A 14,060-nucleotide genomic window follows, 5' to 3' on the forward strand; every position below is an offset into this window, starting at 1 on the left:
AGAAATAACTCAACTATCCAGAGCCACAACTGATATTAAATATCACTTGTGGATGGATCAGTAAATGCCTCTTACATCTCATGACAAATTAATGCCTACTCATTAAAGATCCAAATGAGACATAACCGCAGAAGTAACTTTATTTCACATATTTCTGATTTTTTAAATTAATTTTCATAAACCTAATTCCACTAGCAAAAACAAGCACTGTGCTAAACTAAGTTTGACAGTTCAAATGCAAATCATTATGGTCTGGAGTTCAGTGACATCCTTGAAGGATGATGCAAATCAGATCAGAAAGTGTCTCCCACAAAAAGTGAGGAAGTTGTCCAGGAAGAATCGACAGTTCTGTCAGCAGCACTTTACGCCTTTGCACAATCACATGTTTGACCTTTTTTATTAAACCATCAAATGCTAGAGTACCTTCACAAGAGGAACATGGCACTGGAGCAAATTCCAACAGAAGGGATCTGCAGTGAGGTGAGAAGTTTTACTGATCAGATTAAACCTTCTGAAGGGTTAGCATCAAAATACTCCACGAGAGAGCAAGTATTGGCAGTATTTTATGAGCGAGGTGCCGCTGAACTTGTAACACTAATTTGCAGTACACACTTCTCTAAGCACAGCCATCATCTGTAGGCTCAACAAAGAATCCATTCCTCAGGATCAGCTCAAGGCTTCTAGAGGCAGCTGTATCCTTCTGAGGAAACTCCTCATCCTTGAGGAGCCAAGATTCAGCTTTGCCACAGAAAAAGGGGGAAAGCCAGAGGGGGCTGGCGACATTCAGGGGCCACCGAGGAACTGGAAGTAGCTGAAGGCAGCAGAAAGACTACAAGACCGGAAACAAAAGCTGAAAAATACGAGACTGCTGCTCAAGATAGGAAGGCCCTGGGGGTCTAGTGACCGCTGCTCCACGCAGCAGCAGTCCTAAGGACCAGACTGGCATTCCAGGCCCTGACATTGGCAAAGGTCATGCCAGAAGAAGATGCAGGGTTTATGTGCAACTCCTACTCTGCCCTTCCCCTTTTTATCCAGTAGGCATGTCCCTCCCCTCTTTCCCCAAGAGAGGATTATACCCAGGTGCATTTCAGATCTAAATTTTATGCAGCTCTTGAACACCACTTGGAGAAGAGAAATCAAGCCAAAAATCCTAACCTTGACAAGCAAGGGCTTGTAATCCTGCAAGTAATCATTTCTCCTTCCATCTCAGACCCCAAGCACAAGCAGCACTGAACCACAGACTCTGAAATGCACAAGCCTAAGGAAGCTGAGGGATTTGGGCACATATATTCCTCATGAAATTGTCATCTTCAAGTCTGGCTCTAACTCCAACCTCCAGTTTAAGATTTAGGCAGTCTCAGTACTCATTCAAAATACATCTGTGGCTTGATATGAGCCGCTGCCCAAAAAAACACTGAAAAGCACTATCTGGAGTATCGCTATAAATACAGCCAGAAGTATTTCCACCAACAGAAAAGGCTGAAAATATCCTTGAGGTTACAGTTTCCATAACTAACTGAATCACATCAGCAGTCTTATTTATAAGCTGGGAAAGGATTTAGAAACGCTCGACCTTCAGGAGTCAAAGAAAGATGCAGCTGTCCTTGTTACCACTTGAAACTTTACTGCCACTTGCTGAGGCAGATTCAATGCATCCTCCCAGCTTATCAGCAGAAATGGTAAATAGTCCACATTAATCAGAACACAACCATCTCATCTTTTTGGAGATGAAGGTTCATTAGGGAATCAAAAGCAGATAAAGCAGAACTTCAGTAACTTGAAGCCTCTATTCTGATTCTGCCTGAATTATCCTTGAGTTCCTCATAGAAAAAGGGTGGAGGAACTGATTTATTTTCTGAGATATTCCCATTAAGAGACAAGAGAAGCACAATAGATTCCCATTTTCTCATCCAATTTTTTAAAGCACATTAAGGGCAGGCAGATGCCAACAGAGCTGACAACTCAGTGTTTCCTGGATTTTCTGCAAGCAAACACTGTTCTATACTGCACTTTGAGATCAGAGTAGCTGAAGGTGCTTTTAGGTAAGATAAGAGGAAAAATAAACATCACCAGCTTTTACTCCATGTCCTTTTGAAATAATTTGACAACTGTTGTAATTCTCAATTCTCAAAATTAGCTGAAGTTTAGGACACTAGCAGCCTGAACACGGTACCCAAGCCATTATCAAAGTCGTAGTAATTCTTCACATGACAACTGGTGTGACTCTCAGAGACCTTGCACTGAGATCAGGGCAAACACTTATAAGGCAAACATATTACGGTGGGGTTTTTTCCTGATTATATGACTTTTGGCATAAATAAGATTTCATCAAGAAGCATCTTCCAAGAACTACATTGTTTCAACAAATTTGGTGCAGGCATAAAATATTGATTTAGACAGCCAGGAGACATCTGGAAATCTATGGATTTCAGTTCCTTGTATATCATAGGTTTTCATTCTCGAGGGGCTACAGAACACACCTTTCCACATTAAAAAAAATACCTTTAATATATATGTTGGCTTCTCTCCCTGCACCTGATAACATGCTGGAATTCTTACTAATATCCCTGCCATCTTACATAAGAAAAATCCAAGTAAGCTCAGCTGGAATCTATTAGGCTGAAATATTTTTAAGGCCCATAATGAAGCAGAAAAACATGGAAGAAGAAACCTTGAAAATAGAAAGACTAGATGTGTATATTTTGTGTAGAGCCACCCTCTTACTTCAGCCACCACTCACTGCTTCCCAGGTTCTCAGCAAACGGCAGAGCCAAATTCTAAAGAAAGTTTTATTCAGTGACTCTATGGAGCCACTCAGCATTCACAGCAGCAACATGTTAATTTCTTCCATGCAAGGAGATGTTATGAATGCTTGCAGTAAGAATCCAGATTTGCTTTCATTAAATCCAAATCAGTAAAGTTCTTTTCCACAGAGATTCATTACAACACATAGCGCAACCTTTGCAATGGTTCTTGAGAGGAACAAGATTATTTTGTGTCCTCTCTGAGAGGGAAAGAGCACTTCCTGAAAAAGGTAAGAGTGTAAGAAATTCTCCAAAAGGCCTAACAGCATGTAAGGCTGATTACCCAGCAGTTTGTAGGATTCTTCAAAAGTATCCAATACACCACTCTCAAAATGCTCCTTTATAAGCGATGTTTCTGAACAGCAAAGAGAACAGAGGTCTACATGGAAAATAAATAAAACATTCAACAAGTCACTGGTTCTCTCAGATTATATCTATTCTGAAGAGGCTGACATCATGAAAATTCATCCTGAAAGAGACACAGTAAAACCACATGAACTGACATTATGACCTTCTTATAAAATATTGTACATACGTATACACAGTACACGTTGAGAAAAAAATGTTTTCTGAATGACCTTCTCCTTACACAATCATGCTTTGCATAGAAAGATTTTGTGGAAAAGACAAATGCAAGTTCTGTCATTTATAAATCAGTGTTTTCCTAGGAAAAATTGCTGTTTCAATCTCCAGCTTGTAATGAGCAATTGCAATTTCTATAGGTAAACTCATCATGAAATGATAAACCTTCAGACTGATTAGACCTGAGGAAAGGACCTATCCAACACCAACAGCTCCACTCTACCATGCAGTGGGTCCAGATAAGAGAGGAAATCCTGAAGAACATGAGCCTGGGGGAAACAGCATTTGTGGGGCTGCATGCACAAGCAGCTGGCACACTGGAAGGAGGCAGCACGTAGGAGTGTGACAAATTTAGCCAGGTACATTCAGAAATTAAAACTGGTGCTCTTGGAAGAAAGCTAAGTTGCTTTCATAGTCAGCTTTGTGCATTTGTGGGGCTATTCCTTGGCCTTATCTGGCCACTGCTGGTGAAACAGGGCACACCGAATATAAAATTGGCTTGGTTTTACTCCTCTGTATTTGACAGCTCCAACACAGAGAGAAGTCTGTCAATAACCAAATGGACTGGGACAGAAGTGACTACTTTTCCTTCCCTCCTTCGAGCAGAGCTGCACAGCAGAACAGACAAGTGGGACAGGGCGAAAGCTGCATTTTCTTCCCCTTGGGAGGAATTCTGCCCCTCTACAGACACGGCCTCCAGAAGCATCCCCACACACAGTGCTTCTGTGCTCCTTGTGAGCTTTTTGCTGTAGAGCCACCATCACCAAGTCACCTGACAGATGAATACAGCCTAAAAAAATATTATTTATAGAAAGCAATTTATCCAACAAATAGTGATATTTAGTCAAAATTCCTTTCAGCAGTTCATTATTTTACCAGCTCCACAGACTGTCCACATCCAGCAAATAACTCTTTCAACAGTTTTTTCCACAGCACCTGAACACCTGCATAGGAATAATGATTTTTTTATTATTTGACAAGCACACCTGTCAAGGTGTATTTTGTCTCCACCTTCAGTGTAGTGGCACCACAAATGCAGAGGAAAGAGGGCACATGGCAGCATCTCTAGAGGAGATTCAGGAAGGGCTATAAACCTTGTAAGGTAAACACCAGAATCCCTGATGCAGAAGAGCTCTGGTTAAAAGGAAGATTGATGCGGCACCCAGTAACCCTCTGCCATCACTCACGCAGAGCAAAGGAACACAGTCACTAATTCTCCACTCAAAGATAACGCGCTGGCGCTGCAAACTTACAGCCTGCTCCCAGCCTGGAAGTGGATCGCACCACACACATCGACCTACAGGACTACCCAGGTCGTACAGACCTAGGGCCTGAAAATAGCATCCAGTCCATCCTTACCTCTGCTGGGAGGCACAGGATGAGCCTAATTCCACAGTCTGACCCTTTACGCCATCACTTATCACAGTGTGAGCAACATGCAGCCAACAAGACAGGACAGCTTTTTAAAACAGTCTTATAAGACCAAGCAATTTCAAAAGCAGCAGATGAACGCAGCATTTGCTCCACTATTTTAAACAGTGAAGTCTTCCTGGTGTCACAAGGAGGTGCTATGAGGGTGAACAAGAAGGACGGTTTCCACCATGGATACCCTTCCACCATGGATACCCAAGAGCAACTATCTATGCTGCAGAGAAAAAATTAAAAGTCTAAATACAAAAACCGAAAGGAGGCTCACTGGGTTGCATTGCTCTGTTCCTTCGGCCCTCCGCCTCCGCAATTTAAACATAAAGAATAACTGGAACTACAAAGAGACATTTTTCTGGGTTATTACTTCCTCTACCCCTCTCCTTGCAAGGAATCAGCAAAACAAACTGCTGCACCACCACACAAACTAAAGCACTCCTTTTCTTGTACTTTCAAGTTCAGCCCTTTTTGCCTGAGGAATTCTCTTGGCTCGCGGGTTTGATGTCAGCCCTTGATTGTGTTTTGATGTTCCCGCAGATCTGCGATTGAGTTCAATTCTCAGCAGCCAAAACAGACATTTGTCATCCTGTATTGCATCAAATTTCCTGTGGCACGCTGCCCACTTAATCATGCAGGCAAGGGGAGCTTTGACAAAGCAAGGGGCTGTCTGCAAGCCGCCGTGACCCAGCATGTGTGGAGTCACTTGTAATTACCATCGCTTAGAAGGATCACTCCGGGCTTCCCCGTGTTGCTGCGCACCAGTTCAACCACTCCAGAGTGTCTGAGTAAATATTTGCACGCAACGAGGAGCTGTTGAGAGGGTTTTGTCTGCAGCCACAGCCCCCAGTGCATGAAATATTCAGCACATTAAATGTCTCCACTGATGCAGAGTGGTGGGTTTTCACTCTGATTTGATTAGCAGTGATGATTCTTTCATGAGGTGTGAGTGTCCCTCTAGATTAGCATCAGCCCAGATTCCATGCAGCAGTCACGGAAAAAAGGAAAAAGAGGAGCCTGACACGTTACAATGGTTACTGTGCAGAGTCTCTATCAGGTCAGAGATTCCTTGCTTAAAAGAAAATGCTCGAGCCTAAATCCTAATTTCATAAAAAAAGCACTGCAAACTCCAAATTTAAACACAAATGTGAAGCTCAAATGTCAAAATTAGTAGGAATTCACTAGGGGAAAAGAAAAAAAAAAAAAAAAAAAAAAAAAAAAAAAAAAAAAAAAAAAAAAAACCAAACAAAAAAACACCACAACCCTAAAACAACACAGATTTAACAGAAGGGGTGTCTGAACAAATAAGATCTCCATTCTTTATCCATAAAAAGCTGGAAGCATTTCACTGGAAGACATGCTTCCATACTAAGCATAATAATCATGTCCTAATGAACACTGTAGAACTTACTACTTATACTGATTTAAAATGCAGCTGCATCACTCCTAAAAAGTTTTCACCTAAACACATCTCTTCACTACCCAAGCATTTGGTAATTTTCAATAATGATGATGTGACATTGGTTGCATACTTTAAATATCTATCTATTTTAAACTATTCCCTTATGGTAGCATTCCCATATTATTTCCATACCATAGCAGTGAAGTGAATCTAATGGAAGCAAGCAAATTCTGCAGGAAAAAGCAGCTTTTTGGACTGAGTAATGTAGCTGGAACAGAGATTTAAAAAGAGCTGGTACTCACAAAAGCTACTTTTGTTTGCCAATCTGATCAGCTGCCTTGACCAACAGCGGTTTGGACACAGCTCTGACTCAGACAAATTGGATTTTGAAAATATTTGAAACTCTGCAGCAAGCATTCTGCCTTAATATGAAAGGCTGACTATGCACCCACTTAAAAAGCAGAGCACTAAGCTCCCTAGTTAAATCTTGGTATGTATGCCAATACTGGCTGCACTGGGGACAAATGAAAAGTCTCTACACAAATTCACAAACACAGCAAAGAGAAATTCCAGGGTCTATCAGCAGCAGAATTTTCATAGTACATCAGCAGCAGTTATTTAGCACAAGAGGATTCTGTAATTGTTGCTGAATGGGAAAATTCAGAGTAGCCAATGAGCTTCTGTTCTCTGTGCAGGCTTGTGCTAAAAAAACCCAGAGAAGCACATCAGTTTCTGGAGATGAGCTGTCTTCCACATAAAACTGGTTTAGAAAGAGGATGTCTCACAATCTGCTTCAAACCATTAGGAAAGCTTTAAAACTATCAGAGGCCAGTGTTGAGCTTGGAAGGCTTCGATCCCCACGAGCAAATTCATCAGTGTGGTACCAAAAAAGGAGAGCAAGGAGTAGGAGCCCACCATGTCAGTTTTCCATTTAGCTCCTTTTTAAACCAAGGTGACAGGATCCTGCAAGTTACACACAAGAGATACTCTAACTTCCTAGGAGTCCAACCAGCAATTTCATTTTCCTAATTAGACCAATAAGGATGATGGGGGAAGCTGAACTGCACAGGGCTAAATTAAGAAGACACCAGCAGACATCCAATGCTCTGCTTAAAAGCATTTTAAAACACTATCACTGGTGCACAGGAAACTCCAAGATGAAGAAACCATAGTATTCCTTGCACTTTCCTAACTTCCAGTATTATGGATTGTAGTTCCAGTATATGGATTATACTGATGAGAATCCTATTATGCCCCCAAAAGCGGAAATAAAGTTATGTGCACTTGCTGCCAGCCACATGCAGATTTCTCTACACTCCACAAAGTCCCATTTAGTGCTCTCTGTATTTTCAGCCAATACTTTCAGGTAAGAAAAAGAACTAGGAGCCCTTATTCACCCTTTCCTCAATCTTCAAAAAACAGTGGAAATTGGCATAGGTGTACACTTTGCTGAGCACACCAGGTGAGGATTTGCTTGCCACAGTGGCAGAGTTCATGGAAACCTTAAACTTTCTGTGCCAGGACAGGATCTTGACCCTTAACTACCTGAAGCATGATTTGAAGGGCTACTATAGCAAATTTTCTCTTTTATAGGTAAGGTAAAATTCAGGTAAGAAGAGTTAAAATTAAAACTGTGAATCAAATGTGTCTGTCAAGATTGAAACCCCTGTTTATAAACTTCCCTTTCCTCTAAACTGGCACCTGCAACCTGCGGTATTTGCGGAACAATTGGTTAAGCCATTCTCAGGGTCAGCAATTTACCTTGGAACAAATAAAATCCACAGCGACTCTGGACAAACCAACACTTAGATACATCATCATTCACACAAGCAGCTTCCCGAATCACATAACAGCACTAGGTCTGCTCTGTAGAAACAGCTACAGAAACATCAGGAATCACTAATGATGACAAATGGCAGGCCTGGAAATTCTACAAGATGCCAGTTTTTCATGAACTGCTGAAATCTCTGCTTTTTGCTAAGTGTGGCCCCCTTGTCCCATGTTGTGTCTCCAAAAAGCAACAGTCAAAGAAGAAGGTACTTATAATTGCTGGAGTAGGAAACAGAGAACATAGAAGCAGCAACACAAAAATGATATCTGGCCAAATGAATCAGGAAATGCAAATAAATGGAGTGAATCCCTCAGGAAAAACTTCCCAAAGATTTCATGCACTGAAACAGACCAGTCACTCTAATATATTGTGTGACTATTATTGACTTTTTGGTGAAAACTGCACCAATATTTATAAGAGTTTTGTGAACAATTTCCACCAAATTTGTACGAGTTTTCTCAGCTTTGTTAGAAAGGATGGAGTATCTGCAGAAACCTCTCATAACCCTCTTATTTCTTATGGTGCTTTGAAAATTCATTTATAGCTGATAGGCTGAATTTTCAATTTCTGCTGAGGCCAAAACCTTCCCTTAGAGGGCTGTTTAATAAAAATGCAACACTCCAGTGATAAAATGCTACTAAATAATTTGCATTCCAACATTATGCAAGCTTCAACACAGGGTTACATTTTATACAGATTGAATAGGGTGAGCCTGTAGATTACAGAAGACTCAATATACCAGCACATTAATTCTCCACATAAGCAGGGGTACACACATGAGCTCAACAGCATTAAAAGCCACAAGAGACAAAAGTGTATTTCCTGGAAAGCAGTGTCCAGAGGCTGAAGTACTTTAAAAAAAACCACAAAAACTAAAACAAAACAAAACAAAACAAAACAAAACAAACACAAAAAAAAAAAAAAAAAAAAAAAAAAAACACCAAAACCACAATAACAAAATGAACAGCATCTGGTAAAGATCAAATTCTACCTCGGTTTTGACCAAGTTGCTGTTGCTATTTTGTCAAGTCAAAAATTCCAACTAAATAATAATAATAATCAAATTATAATCAAATTAATGGGATATATCAGTTGTCCCTGACACAGTTTGATTTTGAGACTTGGTGTTTCAAATGGCAAAGACAAACAAGCTCATCTCTATTCTCAGGCTCTCTGCCAAGTTTGAGAATCTGACAGTCTCTTGTGTTTCTTTGTGAAATTTCTAATGTAAATATTAGAAATTAATTATGTTGGTGTCATAAGAAAATTACATGAACAGATTTAAAACTAATTTTTTAAAAAAACTTTAAAATATTTCAAACTAACTCTTTATAAACATCATCACTAGCTTCATAATATATAGACATAAAAAAGTGTTTTGAGTTAACTGGCATAAAGCTAAGAAGTAGAAACACCAGCATTAGGGATGAAAGAACCAAAATTCAAAAACAGGATTAAAAACTGAGAGGAACCAAATAAAACACACCAAAAATAAAACCCCAAAGCCACAAACAAACCAACCACCAGTCACCAAATCCCAAAGCAACCAATCCAAGCTCCGGTTCTATCATACAGCAAAAACCTCTCTGTTGGGGCAGCCCAACTTCTGAGGTTTTCTAAACCTTCATCATTAAAACAGGCCTGGGAGAAAAATTTTACTTGATTTTGCACTGAGCCTTCACAGAGAAACTTAGCAAGCGGAGAAGTATGAATGCAGTTAAAAAAAAAAAAAAAAAAAAAAAAAAAAAAAAGATTTGGGTCTAAATCTTATGGAAAACAAAGGCTGAAAACTCAGATAATTCTTGAAACCCTCTGAACATGAAAGGTTTGATGTTTGCAAGACACCAGGCACCACGGGGCTGGCCTATTTCTCCGGCAATCTACAGCAAATTTAACCCTAATCAGTATTCAGGACCAACCCTAACAAGGAGAAGAAAAATGTCATAGCAGTAGAAGAGGAGGAGATAAAAGGGAAGCGGCGAGGAAGAAAAGCACATCACGTCTTAATTGAACTGAGGGTGAGATGGGGAGGGCTGATCCGGCCCGGAGCGGTGGGAAAACACTTCTGACGGAGCACGGCCAGGCGGGATGGAGACTCCCGGTAGCTGTCGCTTTCCCGGGACAGCTCCGGCAGCGCGCAAAGCACGGCAGCCGCCGGCTGCTTGTTAGAGCTGAATGCATAATTTGCCACAAACAATACGTTCTGACAAACTCCTTTCATCGTGTTCCTAGAGTGCTGTGAATGGAACTGCATTATCCAGACGTAGCCGAGTTTCTCCGCGGCGTTCCCCCGGCGTGGGGCTCAGCTGCCGGTATTCAGAGGGTTGCTGAGCTGCGCTCAAAAGAGACAATCTGGGATTTCTCCCTTTCCTGACTGCATGAACAAATGTAACCTACTTCTGCAAACAGACCTGCACAGGTATTTAAAAATTGATTTCCACGAGTAACTGGCCACGTGACACATTCAGTGAGGGGAAAAAAGTGGATTTAGCGAACGCGAGTAGGACTCCCTTGCACACCGATAGTTAAGTTTACCATACAAATTTAACTACACCAAAACCAACACACGTTACCCTATGCTGAAGGCAGAGCTTTCTCATAAAACCCGAATTTTCTGGCTGTTCATGAAATCCAAAAATTAATAAAAGTTGAAGCAATTACATTTAAATATTTAAGTTAAGAGTTAAGGCCGTTTACATCCATTTCATTTTACAGTACTAACCCAGATCCCACTAGCATCATTAAATTGTGTTATCTTTCTTGGTAAAACACTGAGTCATTTATAACCACCTAAAAAAAAAAAAAAAAAAAAAAGACAAAACCACAACTTCTATCTCACTGTCCCCAGGATCTGCTTCTCACACGGCACAGCAATGAGAGCACAATTACTGAAATGAAGATGTTGGCAGCCATCCAGGTGCCAGTAAGGACACAACGGATATTACTCACCAGTTCCTTGTGTGCTGTAATCTGCCACTTCTAAAAACAGAAAATTCCCAGCAGTGCTTGTTCCCTCCTTTTGATGCCAGATTCTTTTGCAAAATGCTGTCAATCTTAGCTTAGCAGGGGCATTATTTATTTTTTAATTCTTTGTTGGTATTTATTTTTCCTGTTCTCTAAGGTGGACCTTTGAGATGGCTGCCTTACCCCAAGAGCCTAAAATACAGTAAATGAGCACCTAAAATTGCTGCCACCTGGAATTTATCTGAGTGCAAACAGGGCCTAAGAGCCAATCTTTGGCATTTCTTGACCTCTGGGTGATGTGGAAGCCTTTCAAAGCCAAATCTTTGCAATAATTTCAGAGAAAAACATTCTAGGCATTAGAATCTTATAACTTTGGATGATGATTTGACTGCAGATATCACTTTTGCACTCCCCAGGCTCAGAACAGCGAGGCAAAATGCAGAGGGGGGTTTTGGAGAAGCTGACAGGCATCAGCCAAAGGTAAATCAGTCAGGGAAAGGCAAAGGGAATAAGCGTTCTGGGTTTAACTTCAGGAGCCTGGGTAATTTCCTGTTCAATTCTTGAACACTTGGTCACCCTTAGCAGAAACACTTTTATTCCTTTCTAGCCTCTCTTCTGTAAGGGTGTGCTTGGTCATCTGCCATAAACATTGTGAATTTCAAAGCTATCTTGGAATAACACTAGTTGGTACCAGCAAGAAACTTTTAGGTGACCTTGCAAAAAGCTGTGCTGGCAAAACCAGGCCATTTTTAGTGCTGGATGTTGTCCTTCCTAGAGCACCAAGATCATCTGTTTGAAATACCAAACCTGGGAAAAAAGGAGTCATATGAGGAACAGGGTTTTCTGCACCCACAGTTTCATCTGCAAGATCACTCCTCTGGTTTCTTAAATTACTGAGTCCACGAGGCTGGCAATACTGCAGCTCTGAAGCTGCAGTAACATGTCTGCACTCTCAGTAATTTTCTGCTTATCTGCACATAGATATATATTCAGAAATTGCCTCTTTAAAAAGCTGTCATTTTGCAACAATGTGAAATATATTTAAAGTATTATTTGCTCCTTTCCCTTGGCTGTGTAAGGAATACAGTGAGAAAGTGACCACACTTAATGCATGGTCTCTTTAGAGGCACCAGATCCTCCCTCTAATCCCACATCATTTTCAATTCCATGTATTTATAAACACAGCTAATTCCTTAATTTTCAGATTACACATTAACTTTCAAATCATCAGAAACTTTAGTAAAATAGTTTTTTTAATAGCACAACATGCAAAAAACCCCTGACACTAGATAAATACTCTTAAAAAAACTAGCAATAAAGTGCCTTTTGTTGTGGTAACTCCTTGTCCTCCAGAACTTCTACAAATATTTACTCCAGTGTATTGCATGTCTTCAATAAATACATTGTACACAATTAAAACATAAGTGAGGTTATGCTATGGCCATGAACTTCACATTAAAGAGAGCTCAGTACAAACTCCAGGAATTCTGGAGGGACGTGCCCTGTAAATCACATCACCTGATCAGCTGCAGACTCAAATATATTTCCTTTTTGTATTTTTTTAATAAAGGTACACTTTTCACTAGTGTTCCAGTGCTGACCACGAAAGTGAAGAAAGACCAGATCAAGAACTTGGGGTGAAATGTCAGAGACCTGGCAGAGCCCCTCAGCAAAGCTCACCTCCTCACCCTACTGATTCTTAGAACCATGGAATCAGTGAGACTGGGAAAAGCCTCTGAGATCACTGAGACCAACCTGTGACTGAACACTGCCATGGCACTGAGTGCCACCTTAAATACCTCAAGGGACAGTGACTCCAACACCTCCCTGAGCACCCCATTCCAATGTCTCATCACTCTTCCTGTGAAGAAATTCCTGCTGATGTCCAACTCGAACCCAGCCAGGGTGCCCATGCCCTCATGGGAGCGTGGCGGGGGGATGGACAGGGAGCTCAGCACCAAGTCTGGGATACCAGCTCAGTGTGAACATCGAAAAAATGAGTCCCTTATGCTGAGAAAATTGGTCTGGATGCTGGGCTCATTTTTTTGGCTTGTCCCCGTTATGTAAAAATCATCTGCATGATTAACATGCATGCTACAACCTTGAGCTGGGGAAATCCAGCGTGCCTTGCTGTAATATTTTAATGGGTTTGGATCTGGATCCAAGGAAACAGGCTGGCATAGCAGCTATACAGCACAGCCATCCACAGACTGATGTGTGCTGCTGCTAGTAAAATCCCAGCGGGTGTAATGATAACACAGTTGTGGCCGTAACCCCGGCGACTGACAATGGTTCACGGAGATACGGTTCCCAACCAAATTTCTGGTGTGTCATAATAAGTCTGATCGTAGCCTACTGATTGCATGTGAGTCTGAACTCCTTCCTTGGGAGGATGTTAACAGATAGGCGCTGAGCCTTGCAGCTCCCACATGGCTCTGCAAACATCACCTTTTTCATCCCGAAGTCGCTAAGCAGGCTGGATAATGTTACTTAATTTTATATTCAACAGCTACAGCAAGCAGATTTGGGGGAAAAAAAAAAAGGTCTGTTATTATGCCTAAAACTCAGGAAAGACTTGCAGAGCTGGTGCAAATCTCTGTATTTTCTGACAACAACCTGTGTTGTCTTTTAAGGTAAATTCTGACTCACTAAACAGAGTTGCCTCAAGTACTTAATGGCATTCAGCTTTGCAATGTGTTGACATTAGTCTGAGATATGGCAAGGTAAAAAAAAATTTTTTTTTAAAAAAGGCTGTATCACTTTAGACTGCAAGTTATTGCAGCAAGTTCAAAGTCCATCAAAAACACCACAAAGCTTGTTCCTTTTTACATTTGTTTTTACAAAAATAAACCAGAAATAATCCATTCAATAAAAAACTAAGTTGCTCTTATATTAAAAAACTTCAAGAGAACAAGGTGTTTGTCAAGTAAAATTGAGAAGTTTTCAATCGAAACAATTCAGTCAGCTCTACTCCAATACACCTTCATCCACATATCTCAAGATATTGTTTTCTTTTAGAGGAGAAGACCATAAAAATCTCTTATCTTCTTAAATA

At 40.8% G+C, this 14,060-nt stretch overlaps 1 long non-coding RNA gene across 1 annotated transcript in view; it reads right to left on the reverse strand.

The window, feature by feature from the left end:
• Positions 1-11,198, reverse strand: part of LOC120749152 (uncharacterized) — a 78,539-nt gene extending 67,341 nt beyond the window's left edge. Inside the window, exon 1 of the long non-coding RNA XR_005699558.2 lies at positions 10,991-11,198. This is a non-coding gene — a long non-coding RNA (uncharacterized LOC120749152). The remainder of the gene's footprint in view (positions 1-10,990) is intronic.
• Between the last annotated feature and the right edge of the window lie 2,862 nt (positions 11,199-14,060).

This window comes from Hirundo rustica, chromosome 2 (genome assembly GCF_015227805.2).
Source record: "Hirundo rustica isolate bHirRus1 chromosome 2, bHirRus1.pri.v3, whole genome shotgun sequence".
NCBI classification, from domain to species: Eukaryota; Metazoa; Chordata; class Aves; order Passeriformes; family Hirundinidae; genus Hirundo; species Hirundo rustica.